Raw genomic sequence first — 12,806 nt, 5'->3', positions numbered from 1 at the left:
GCGCACACACTCACCTGTCCTACACACGTACCTGCCTCACACCGGCACACCCACACAAGCACCCATCTACACACTTAACATGCACACACATTCGCCAGGTCCCATCTGCTCCACACCCACTGGGCCTTAACTGCCAGGCCGCACCTGCCCCACACCTCCCCCCGCTCCCAGGCAGGGATCATTTAAATGTTCCTGGGCCACTGCAAGGAGACACTGCAGGTTGACACTGTTGTCAGTCGGCCTTGGGTCGCAGGAGGCCGCGGCCGGGATCCCAGAGTTTCTCTGGGCAAACCTGGCCTTATGCTTGGGTCCCCGAGACCCAGGAGGAGGTGCAGCCCTGGATGGGAGGCCCCAGGGATAGGCTCCTGATCCTGCAGAGAGCACAGCGGCCAGAAGTCAGCATCAAGAAGCCTCCGCAGGGATTTCCCTGAGCCCCGTGGTCCCTCAAAGGTGGGCAGATGTGGCTGAAGCAGGGTCCCCAGCGCCCCCCGCCCCCGTGAGCAACCTATGCTTAGTTCCAGAGAGGCACCAGCGGGAGGTTCCCCTAGGGTGGGAGCTAGCCAGGCCCCGAGGGTGAGATGATGGAGTGATGGAAAAGGGACTGAAGCCAGCCCTGGGAGACCCTGATCCTGGGAGCTGGAATGTTCTCAGGTGGCAGTGAAGATAGGCAACATAACTGTCCTCTTGGGTGAAAAAACAACAGTAACACACGACGGCCGTGTACCTGGCACTGAACTATCAGTAGAGCCCACTGCGACCCGGTGGACGACCCTGAAATCCTGTTATCCTGCTATTGTTTTTAAAATTCAAAAATTGATGAGGAAGCACGGGTGGATTCAATCAAGGGTAACAGGGAACTGGGTATCTATTTGCAAAACAAATGCTTTTAAACCCTTACTTAGTACTCACCTATGGAAATACCTCCCAAATTGGATTAATTAGAACATAGGGGGGAAATGAGAAAACAGGGTGTAAGTGCACATTTAGCAAAGGTCTCCGAGAACTTTCCTAAATGCAAGCACAAAATGAGTCACAAGGAATAGATCAAAACTCCAGACCTGGGTGCATGTCTCACCCACACACCCCTCACTTTCTCGGGCAGCAGTTACTCATTTAACAGTGCCCAGGACCAGAGCCCCCGACAAGCCTGGACCAGCTCCTCTGGCTCCTCCTGTCCTGTACTAAGACCCATGGTGCCCTTGATGCCTACCCCCTCCACCTCAGTCTCACCCAGACCAGGGTCACCAGGGGCCCTAGAATGTAAATCAGATGCTGTCATCCCCTGCTCCAATCCCTTTGTGGCTTCTCAGGAATCAGAGAGGAAATCCAAGCTTCTTATCACAGAGAGCCCCAGGTCTGGGACACCTAACCTTCCTCTAATCTCCCTTCCATCCTCCAACCAGGAGTCCCTCCCTGCCTACCATGTTCCAGCCACATGGCCCTTCTTCCCACCAGCCACTGGACCTTTGCACATGCTATTTCTGCTGCCTTCCCCTTCTCCTCCCTCCTTACTGTCATGCCTGGTATGGAAATTACCTTTCCGTCTGGACTTTCTCCCTGCTATACTGCCAACTCCCTGGAGGCAGGGGTTTCTGCCCCCATACCCCCATGTATTTGAGGTAGGAACCTGCTCAATGGAGATGTGAGAAGAATCGGTGTACTCTTCTGAACATGCCCATGCCATGCATGCCTCCCCAGTCCTCAGGACTGGCCAAAGGCACCAAGGCCATAGGCTTCTGCCTCCGGAAGCCCGCCATCCTGATGCCCTCCACTCCCTGTCACCACTCTGTCCCCAACTTTGCACACGACCCTGAAGAACCTGAATTACCTTCCGAGAACTGGCCTGCACACAAGGGCCTGAGTTGGGCAGATGAGAAGGCCCAAGGGAAGCTCATTCCTGCCCCAGGTGTCTCCACCACAGCCCACAGGGTGGACCCTGACACTTAAGGCAGTATGCTGCCCACCTGCCTGGCCCAGGAAACTGTCCCCTCCAGGTGAAGCTGCCCCCTCCCGGGAGAACTCGCCACCCAGAATGACAAGATGGGAGGAGCCCCACCCCTTTGCTCCTCAGCAAGACCTGGTTTTGCATCCAAAGTACAACCTGGTAACTCAGTTCTGCCTTCTGGTGAAGCAAACCCAAACTTTGCTAACTGCAGAAGACAGCCCTGAGCCCAAGAAGACCAGCATACGTTTCTCCTTTGGGAAAGAGGCCAGGCCCACCCCTCCAGGCCACTGGGGATGTTGCCTTGCAGTCGGGCTCCCTTCCTTAAGGAGTTCAGAATATTTCTAATGCCAGAACTTAATATTTTACTTTTCTCTCCACAAACAATATAAGATCCTTTGTCTTTTAGTTATTCCGAGTACTCTGAATTGCGCAGATACCTGCTTAATTTATACAACAATAGTCAGTGTGGACATGAAGCAAAGCCAAAATCCATCAGCTGCTGGGCGACACTCACTCGGGGTTCACTAGTGGCTCATGAGGGCATGTCGTGGGTCCCCTGGAGCCCTGCCTCTCCTGCAGGCATTGAGAGGAGGCCTTAGGTCCCAGCTTCTGGTGATTCTGACGGCTCTTGAGACATGAAGGCGTGCTCTCTGGCCACTTTGTGTCTTGGGGCTGCAAGAGAGGAGACCCTGGAGGCATCATGTGAGTGGGGTGGTGGACGGGGCAGGGGTGGAGCCCTGTGGGGGGAAGGACAGCCCTGCAGAGATCTGGGAGAAGAACATTCCAGAAAGGGAGCAGCACACTCAAAGTCCTGCCGTGGGTAGAGGGTCGGAGGCTTGGGTTCTATTCCTGACTGTGGAAGGGGCGATGTGGGTGTGGGCACAGGCGGTCCTGATCACCACATCCTCCGCAGCTGGAGTCGGGCTGCAGTCTCGATGGGGACCGCGAGGGCAGATGGGTCAGCCGGGGAGACATCTGCAGCTCCAGCCTGGACAGGCTGAGTGCGATAGGGCTGTCCAACAAACTGAGTGGGACTTTGGCCTCCCGCAGGTGGGACTACCTAGAAGCAGGCAATCCCGGGCCAGAATTAAAGGTTTTTCTGGTCCAGGTCACCCACAATTTCATTTTGTAGCTGGAGCAGAACGCCAGGGAGTTCACAGGTGCATCTGAAAGTGAGAGAGAGGAAAGTGGCCTAGAGTTCTGGTACCTCCCTAGCGCCACTCTCCACAGCACCCCTGCACAGGCCTTGCCACTGTCTTGTCATGGCTCCTATGTGGCCCCAGCCCCCAACCCACTGTCCCCAAGTGCTGCCTTCTGTTACTGTTACTAGATCTGCAATGATTTCCACCCAGAAGAGAAGCAGCCCAGCTTTGCGCAGGCCCTGCCTCTCTTCCCTCCACCTCCGCACCCGCCCCTTCTGGGCACGAGTGTTTGGGCCTGCTGGCCTGCTCCTGGGCGCAGGTCTGTCCTGGGCCTGCACATGGCAGGTACCCAGTGCCTGCTGCCCTTCAAAGGACGTGACTGTCCCTGGAGCTGCTGAGGAGTCCCCTCGGTGGGAAGCTGGGGCCCAGGGCTCTGGCCTGGTAAGCACCAGCCTCAGCCCCGGTGGGACAACCTGGCATTGGGGGAAACCACGTCCACCAAGAGCCACTAACATGTGGATGATTCTTCATGGAGCTCTGTGTTCATGGCCTTGAATTCCACGTAAGTATTTGTGAGTCTCTTGTGGCCACGTGTGGAAGCAGAACCCCATTCAAAGCATTCACACTGGTTGTAACTGGGAAGATGGGGACATCTACTCTCACCGGCACTTCTCATTCTGGCACGGAGACTGGGGGGCAGCCACGTCTCACCCAGGGCCTGGGGTGCAACCCAAGGTTTTGTGTTCCTCGGCCGATAAAGCTGAAGCATTAGATCCTGTGTACCTGGAAATTCTGATGCGACAAAGCAGCACACAGGAAGAAAACACTGGAATAACAGGGTCACCACCAGCTGCGCCAGAAACAGAAGTGGGCAAATCCCGCGGGGTCCGGGGGCTCCGTTGGTGAAGCATCTGCCTTCTGCTCAGGTCATAATCTCAGGGTCCTGGGATCAGAGCCTGCTTCTCCCTCTGCCTCTGCCCCTCCGCTGCTTGTGCATGCACGCTCTCTCTCGCAAATAAATAAATAAAATCTTAAAAAAAAAAAAAGTGGACAAATCCCTGCAGCATTTGTCCCACAGAGACCGAAACTGTTCCGCACACACATTAAGTCCTGTAAGCCTCGGGTTTTCCGCCACGAGATGGGGAGGATATGAGCCTGCCTCTGCACAGGGTTGGGGAGGGCTGCAGGTGCCGGAGGCAGACCTGCCTTGCTGCTTCACTACTCCAAGTCCGGGTTTCCTCCATCATCAAGTGAGAACACAAGGTCACCTGCCTGGAAGGCTGGCTAGGCTCGATGAGACAAGTCCCAGCAGCTGAAGGCAGCCTCTTTCCCCAGCATGTTGGGCTGAGGAAGGCATGGAGGTCTTGCCCACAACAAGCCCCTGCACCCAGCTCCTCCCCTGGTTTGCACAATAATGACCTCGGAGATTCAGGGAAAAAGTGTCCCAGTCGCTTTGGAGCTGCTCCCAAGACAGGTCACATTGCTGAGTTCAGCAAAGACATGGAGCTTATGAGCCATTCACTGAGCTTTAGGTAAGAGAGGGTGTTATGGGTTGAATTGCATCCCCCTCAAATTCACATATTGGAGCCCCAGTATCTTAGAATGTGACCTTATTTAGAAATAGGGTCTTTGCACAGGATCAGGTTAAAATGAGGTCATTTGAGTGGGCCCTACTTCAATGACTGGGACAGAGACACAGAAAATGTCATGTGTAGGTAGACACATTGACAAGCTAAAGGCACCAGAGATCGCCAGCAGAGCCCCAGATGTGAGCGGAGAGGCAGGGAACAGACTCTTCACGGCGCCCCAGACGGGAACACCTTGCCAACAGCTTGATCTTGGACTTCTGGCCTCAAGAACTGAAAGACGGTAAGTTTCTGCTCTAATACGCCCCCCGGTCTGTGGTATGCGGGTTATGGTAGCCACAGAAGACTGACACAGAGGGGAATGGCACACATGCTGGAAACAAGACCAGAACATGACCCCGGAAGGAAAGCGGATGCAGCCTCCCACGTGTGGCATCCCCCGTGATGGTAACTCCAGACCCCGTCCCTGCAGAGCTTGCAAGTACAGGGTGGAAACAGCAACCTTTCACGCTGCAGCTGAGCTCCCAAGGAAGTCGGGACTATTGTGGGGACCATGCAGGGCGGAGGCCCTGGAGACTCCCAGCACCCTCATGAGGGAGGGGAGAGGCCTGCGGGGCCCACACAAGGCAAGGGCTGGACAGCCGACCCCTCCGGAGGAGCACGAACAGGAGACCTTGCCCGCAGGGCAACAGGAGGCTGTGTGCCTGGGCTGCTCGGACACATCTCTGTGGAGAACCTGTAACCAGGCCTGCAGCCTCACAGAGTGTAGGTCCTAAATTCTTGAGCTGCCACAGTCCAGGCCCCGTCACCCCTGCCGCAGATAAACTAGCATACAAACCTGGGCCCAGGACAGGAGAAAGAAACGTATGATCGCCGTGGGGGAGAAGCTGTTGGTCCAGCCCCATATGATTCCTGCCAGTAAAAGATGAGCTCACAATCAGAAAGTACAAAACTCACCAAGAAAGAGCCACCACGGGGGGCAGCAGACGCGCAAACAGCAGGACCCCCAGCAAAGAACATGGGATAAGAGAGCGTGAATTCCCACAGTTAACATGGTGAAAATACTGGAGGAACGAGAGGAGAGGTGAATGAATAGAGACAGGATTCCAAGGGAGGGAAGAATGGGCTGATTTGGAGAGAGGAGTGGTAGTCACTAAAAGGACTCAATACGCGGGTTCAAACGCAGCTTGGACGCAGCCCATCACCGCGCTTGCCAGAGGTGCCCACAATGCCCAGGACGCAGTGCAGAACGTGGGCGAGGGGACAGAATAGAAGGTGCAGAGCATCTGTAGGGACTCCCTTCGGAAAGATCACAAGAGATAATGACTGAGGGCTTCCCACACTTGCAAGATTTGAATCCTTACATCCAGGAATACTATGAGTCTTAAGCCAGAAAAAAACCCGAATCTACTTTCTACATGTGAGAATGAAACCGCAGAATACAAGAGACATAAACTTTAAGAGGAAAAAACCCTCAGATTGCCTCAAAAGTAGTTATGATGACAGCAGACTTATCAACGATGATGATACAAATCTAACAATAATTGTATATCTGTTTTTTCAAAGTCTCAAGATGAAAGAACTATTAACTTGGGATTTTACACATAGAATTATCATCTATTGCGGTGCAAAAATTTACAGCAAAACTGTGCAGTTCAGAACAAAACACGTCCAGTACCTCACAGCTTCTGCGGGTCAGAACCCAGGCCTGGCTTAGCTGGGTCCTCTGCCTGACAGGTTCTCACACGGCTGCGGTCCTGGCGCTGGCCGGGCGCTGTGACCTCATCTGAGAGCATGGCTGGGGACTCCTGCTTCCAGGCTCGCCCAGTGGTTCTCAGTCCCCCTGGCTGTCAGGCGGAGGCACCTCACCACCTGGCCTCGGGCGCCTCTCCCAGATGGCAGATGGCCAGGAAGGCAGGAGGGAGTCTGCTAACAAGACGGAAGGCGCAATCGTATGTAACCTGATCGTGGACGTGAAACCCCTTTGCGTGTCCTACTGGCTATGGGGCAGGTGTTGGTCCCATGCGGGCGGGGCGGGGGGCTCGCACAAGGAGGCAGGGCGGGCAGTGGGCCCAAGCACACAGTCAGACTACCATCCAGTGAGGGCTGAAACAAAGCCACCTTCAAACACACGCGACTCAGAGCTTATGGCCCCACGTCTGCACGGAAGTCTCTCCTAGAGCTTCAGGGGGAGGTGAGTGGGACTGAGGGAGAAAGCATGTGGCAAGAAGCAACTGAGACTATGGACAGTGCCCCAACCGAGTGAGGAACAAAACAGTGGAGCTGAGGTAGTGAAGGTAAGATGCCAAGAAAGCCAAGCAGTGCCAGACCCTCGTGTCACTCAGGAGGAGGCTGGCATTCGGGATCCATCCTTGCTCTTAAGTCAAGTCCTGGGTTTTAAAAGGGAAGCCAGCCAGTAACCCGACCCAGAGAGCTTCCGAGTCCGTGGTGGGTCTCGCAGGAGTCAGGAAAGGGGATAAAAAGGCAAAGATGAAGTCTGGTCAAGGGAAAACATAACATGGGGAGAAACTCAAACAAGACCCCAATCACCATAAAGTTCAATGGATTAAACCAGCCAGTGTTTTTTTTTTTTTTAAAGATTTTATTTATTTATTTGAGAGAGAGAATGAGACAGAGAGCATGAGAGGGGGGAGGGTCAGAGAGAGAGGCAGACTCCCTGCTGAGCAGGGAGCCCGACGTGGGACTCGATCCAGGGACTCCAGGATCATGACCTGAGCCGAAGGCAGTCGCTTAACCAACTGAGCCACCCAGGCGCCCCCAGCCAGTGTTTTTTAAAAATCACTTATTGAATGGGATGGAGAACACGAAATGTAGCTGTGTCCTCATTTCAAGGATGCAGTTGAAGCAATAAGGAAAGAGATGTGTGAGGTAACTGGCCACCAGCAGAGACCTGTGATGGTGTTCTTGAGGCAGATGGAAGGTGCTGTAGGGCGAACAATGTGGGCCGGAGGGGAGAGGCTGCTGCAGATCAGGGAGACAGTTTGCCAGGGGAACTTGATAACGCTGAACTTGAATGTACCAAACACGCAGCTTGAAAATCTATAACACGGACATTGGCCAAAGTCCAAGAACAAATGATCAGCTCCACAGTCGGAAGGAAGCCGAGATGTACATCTCTCATGACAGACGAGGCAGGTCTAGGATTAATAAGGTCACAAGAACTCAACACAATTACAAGCGAGATCCAGTAGACAAAAAACCCTGCACACCCAAATTAAAGAATTCCTCATTTTCAAGTACACGTGGGATGTTTACCAGCAAGGGACGCACTGCAAAGCCACCAAACTAAATCTCAACAAAATATCCGAGAATCTGTATCACACTGATCATGTTCTCTGACCACATGCAATGATAATAGGGCAAAGAAACGATCACCAAACATATGGAAATGTAAAACTGTAACATAATATTTGACTAATGGTTCAAGGAATGAATCAGAATGAGACCCGAAAACAGGTAGAACCCAACAACAAACAAACACCACGTGCAAAACTTTTTAGGATGCAGCCACACTGGACCTTGGGAGGGAGTTGCTATCCTGAAAGTTCGTGCACAAGCGAGCAGGAAAGGTGGAAAAGCAGCTGTCTCATTGAAGATGCAAAGAAAAACAATTAAGACTAAAGAAGTGATTTGTGGGATCAAAAACTAGAAAGAAAAGCAAACATTAGGTAGGATGAACAAAACTCCAAACTGGCTCTTTGAAAAGACTGTGTGGTAGGAAGCCTCTAAGACGGCCTCCAGTGGCCCCACGTCCTGGCGTTCACTTGCAGTGAAGTCCCTTCCAGAGCCAGGGCAAGGCTGGCTGGCCATTCCAGTGAGGAGGATACAGCAGAAGTGATGGGACGTCCCCGCCAAGACTAGGCTACAAGAAGGTTGTGACTTCTGTGCCCCCCAGGTCCCCCGTTTTGGGGAAAGCAGCTGCCGTGGGAAGATCTGATGTCTCCAGTCAACGGCCATGTGAGTGAGCTTGGAAGGGGATCCTCCCGGCTGAGCCCTCCCACGGCTGCAGCCCCAGCCAATGCTTTGCAGCCTGCAAGACCCTGAGAAAGAGCCACCAAATTAGGTTACCTGGTTCCTAAAACACAGAAACCATGAGAGAATACATGTTTGCTGTTTTCAGCCACTAAATTCTGACGTCATGTGTTGTGTAGGAACAGGTAGTCAACATAAATTAGAAGGGCCATAATGTGGCAAGACAGAAGAAGAAATGAGGAAAGAGCACATCCCTTAACAGTATTAGGAATGAACAAGGACACACAACCACAGATAGAACAGAGATCTGAAAGTCAAAAGAAAAGATTATAACCAATTTTTGTCAATAAATTAAAAGCTTAAATAAGATAAACAATATTCTATTAAAAACTAAACAAAATCACTCAGGGAAAAAATACAATACCCAAACAGCTCGACAACCACAAAGAAAATGAGTCGGTAGTTTATAGAAGTACTCCACCTAAAGAAACAGATGCAGATGGTTCAAAGAAAAATTCTATCATAAAGAATAGGTCATCCAAATCTTATAAAAAGTGTTTTAGATGATTAAGAAGTAGGAAAGCTACCCAAGTAATCTTGAGAGATCAAACCCAGATAGTGTTAAAATTGTAGACAAATCATATTTAGAAACAGAAATACAAAATTATAAAATAAAATATGAGCAAATCAAATCTATAAACATGCACAAAAATAATAATTATGCTAAATCAGGTTTATTCCAGGAATGTAAGAATGACTCACCATTAGAAAATATATGAACATTTAACACATTAGCAAATCAATGGAACCTTCCCACTGAATCATCACAACACATACAAGAAAAACTATTTGATAAAATCTAGTGCACACTATTCTTTCATTGAGGTAAAATTGACGTAACATAAAATTTAACCATTTTAAAGTGTACAATTCAGTGGCTTCCAGTATACATTCACAGTGTCATGCAACCATCACTAGATAATTCTAGACAATTTCATCACCCCAAAAAGAACCCCCATGCCCATTTAGCTGCCACTCCCCATTTGCCCTCCCCTCAGACCCTGACAACCGTTAATTTGCTGTCTCCATGAACTTGCCTATACTGGACATTTCATATAAATTGAATCATATAATTTGTGGCTTTTGTGTCTGATTTCTTTTGCTTGATACAATGTTTTCAGGGTTCATCTGTGTTATAGCACTCCTCTTTATGGCTGAATAAAATGCCATTATATAGATATACATTTTGTTAGTCCATTCATCAGTTGATAGACATGGAGACACTCTTCTGGTTGCCCGTTGATTGGAGAGTCCAATCTACTTATATTTAGTGTAATTATTGAGAAGGACTTACTTCTGCCATTTTGCTACTTGTTTTCTATTTGTCTTACATCTTTTCCCCTTGGATCCCTCCATTTCTGCCTCATTTGCTTAGGTAGATATCTTCTGATGTAACATTTTTATTTCCTTCCCATTTCTTTAACTATATGTATATTTGTTATTAGTGCCTGCCATGTGGCTTACAAGTAACATCTTAATTTATGATAATCTAGTCTGAATAAACACAAACTTAGTTTCAAGAGTATACAAACTTTGCTCCTACATAGCTTCATTTCCCCTGTGTTACTTTTGTTACAAATCACATTTTTATACATTGCTTGCCCATCAACAGGGTTAATAATTATTGTTTTATGTAGCTGTCTTTTAAAGTAACAGGAAATGAAAGAGGATTTAGAAACCAAAAGCACGATAATACTAGCTTTTACATGTATTGTTGTTCTTTCTTTTAGTTACCGTCTTTGAGTTACCGTCTAGTGTCCTTTCATTTCAACCTGAAGGATTCTCTTTAGTATTCTTGCATGGCAGGTCCCCTAGTGAGAGATTCTCTCAATTTTTGTTTATCTGAGGATGTCTTAATTTCTTTTTTTTCTTAAAGATTTTATTTATTTATTTGACACACAGAGAGACGGAGCACAAGCAGGGGGAGCAGCAGAGGGAGAGGGAGAAGAAAGCTCCCCACTGAGCAGGGAGCCCATTGCAAGACTCAATCCCAGGACCCTGGGATCATGACCTGAGCTGAAGGCAGATGCTTAATCGACTGAGCCACCCAGGCATCCCAGAATGTCTTAATTTCTACTTAAATTTGGAAGGATAGTTTTGCTGGATGTTGAATTTTTGATTGGCAGTTCTTTGTTCAGCATTTTTCGTGCATCACCCCAATGCTCTCTGGTGCCCATGATCTCTGATGAGAAATCAGCTGTCATTCCTAGAGAAGCACCCCCCCCCCCCTTATAGATTCTCACGTTGTATTTGGTTTTCAGCAGTTTGATTATCACATGTCTTGGTGTGATTCCCTTTAAGGAGTTTTCATACTTGGAGTTTGTTAAGCTTCTTGGATGGATACATTCATAATTTTCTCGAATTTGGAAAGTTTTTGGTCATTCTTTCTTTTTTTTTCAAGATTTTATTTATTTATTTGAGACAGAGAGAATGAGAGACAGAGAGCATGAGAGGGAGGAGGGTCAGAGGGAGAAGCAGACTCCCTGCCGAGCGGGGAGCCCGATGCAGGACTCGATCCCGGGACTCCAGGATCATGACCTGAGCCGAAGGCAGTCGCTTAACCAACTGAGCCACCCAGGCGCCCCTGGTCATTATTTCTTAAAATATCCTTTCTACCCTGTTCTCTCCTCCCAGTATGCCTATGTTGGTTCACTTGGTGGTATTCCATAAGTCCCTTAGGCTCTGTTCATTTTTCTTTCTTCTTTTTCTCTTCTCAGATTGTCTAATGCCTATTGACCTATATTCCAGTTCACCCAGTCTTTCTTTTTTTAAAAGATTTTATTTATTTATTAGAGAGAGAGAGAGAGAGAAAGCACAAGCAGGGGGAGCAGCAGGCAGAGGGAGAAGCAGGCTCCTCGCTGAGCAGGGAGCCTGATGCAGGACTCGATTCCAGGACCCTGGGATCATGACCTGAGCCAAAGGCAGATGCTTAACCGACTGAGCCACCCAGGCGTCCCCACCCAGTCTTTCTATGTCTGCTTAAATCTTCTGTTGAAACACCTCTACTGAATTTTTTCATTTCAGTTATTGTACTTTTCAGCTCCAGAATTCCTATTTGGTTCCTTTTAATAATTTCTATATTTTTATTAATAGTCTCCATTTTGTTAGACAATGTTTCCATGGTTTCCATTGGTTATTTGTACATGGTTTCTTTAGCTCTTTGAGCATGTTTAATTCATTTATTTAAGACCCTTGTATGATTAATCCAGTGTCTAGGCTTTTTCAGGGACAGTTTCTAAATATTTCTTTTTATTCTATGTGTGGACCACATGCTCTCATTTATTTGTATGCATCATAACCTTTACTGTTGCTGAAAACTGGACATTTTGAATATTATAGTGTGGCATCTTCAGAAATCAGATTCTCCTCCTTCCCTGGGATTTGTTACCACTTCTGACGGCTGCGGTTGTTTGTTTAGTACTTTTCTGAACTAATTTTGCGAAGTCTGCACTGTTGGTCACATGGCCACTGACGTCTTTGTTGAGCTAGCTTAGTGGTCAGTTAGTGATTTGACAAAGACTTCTTTAAAAGTCTAGAACAGCAATACCCTCCCAAACCACAAAAGCTCCCAGTCTTTGCAGATGGGCCATGTGCGTGGATTGGGGCACACTTTCAACACTCATCCAAGCAGTTTAATACTCTGCCTTTGCCCTCACTGCCATTTGCATGGAGCCTGAAGGTCACCCAGGGATGAGAGATGAGGCCACTTGGGCTGTTCTAAGGATATGCCCAGGGAATGCGTGTGCAGCTCTAGACCCACAGGAGCTCCCACCCCAGCCTTTCCTCCCAAGCTTTTCAGTATGTCTGTTGTTTGCCCCCCAGGCAGCAGTGGCTAATACAATTGCCTTTAAAAGTTTTAACAGTAATCGCCCCCTCCCCCCGTAGCTACTTCTCCATCCTGGAGAGCTCCTAGTTGGGTGAAACAGAGGCAAGCCTTTTTTGCAACAGTCCTTCAGGGAGTGCCCAGAAGATCAGAACAAAGAAGGACAGTTCTTTGGACACAGGGTCCACTCTGCCCCCTCTGACCCCAGGCACCCACACCTGGTTTTCGTGACGGCCAACCAAGCAAGGCGCGAGGGG

Source organism: Leptonychotes weddellii, chromosome 2, assembly GCF_054177405.1.
Source record: "Leptonychotes weddellii isolate Sample4059 chromosome 2, ASM5417740v2, whole genome shotgun sequence".
Lineage (NCBI taxonomy): Eukaryota > Metazoa > Chordata > Mammalia > Carnivora > Phocidae > Leptonychotes > Leptonychotes weddellii.
The sequence above is the reverse complement of the archived record's forward strand: the minus strand, read 5'-3'. Positions refer to the sequence as shown.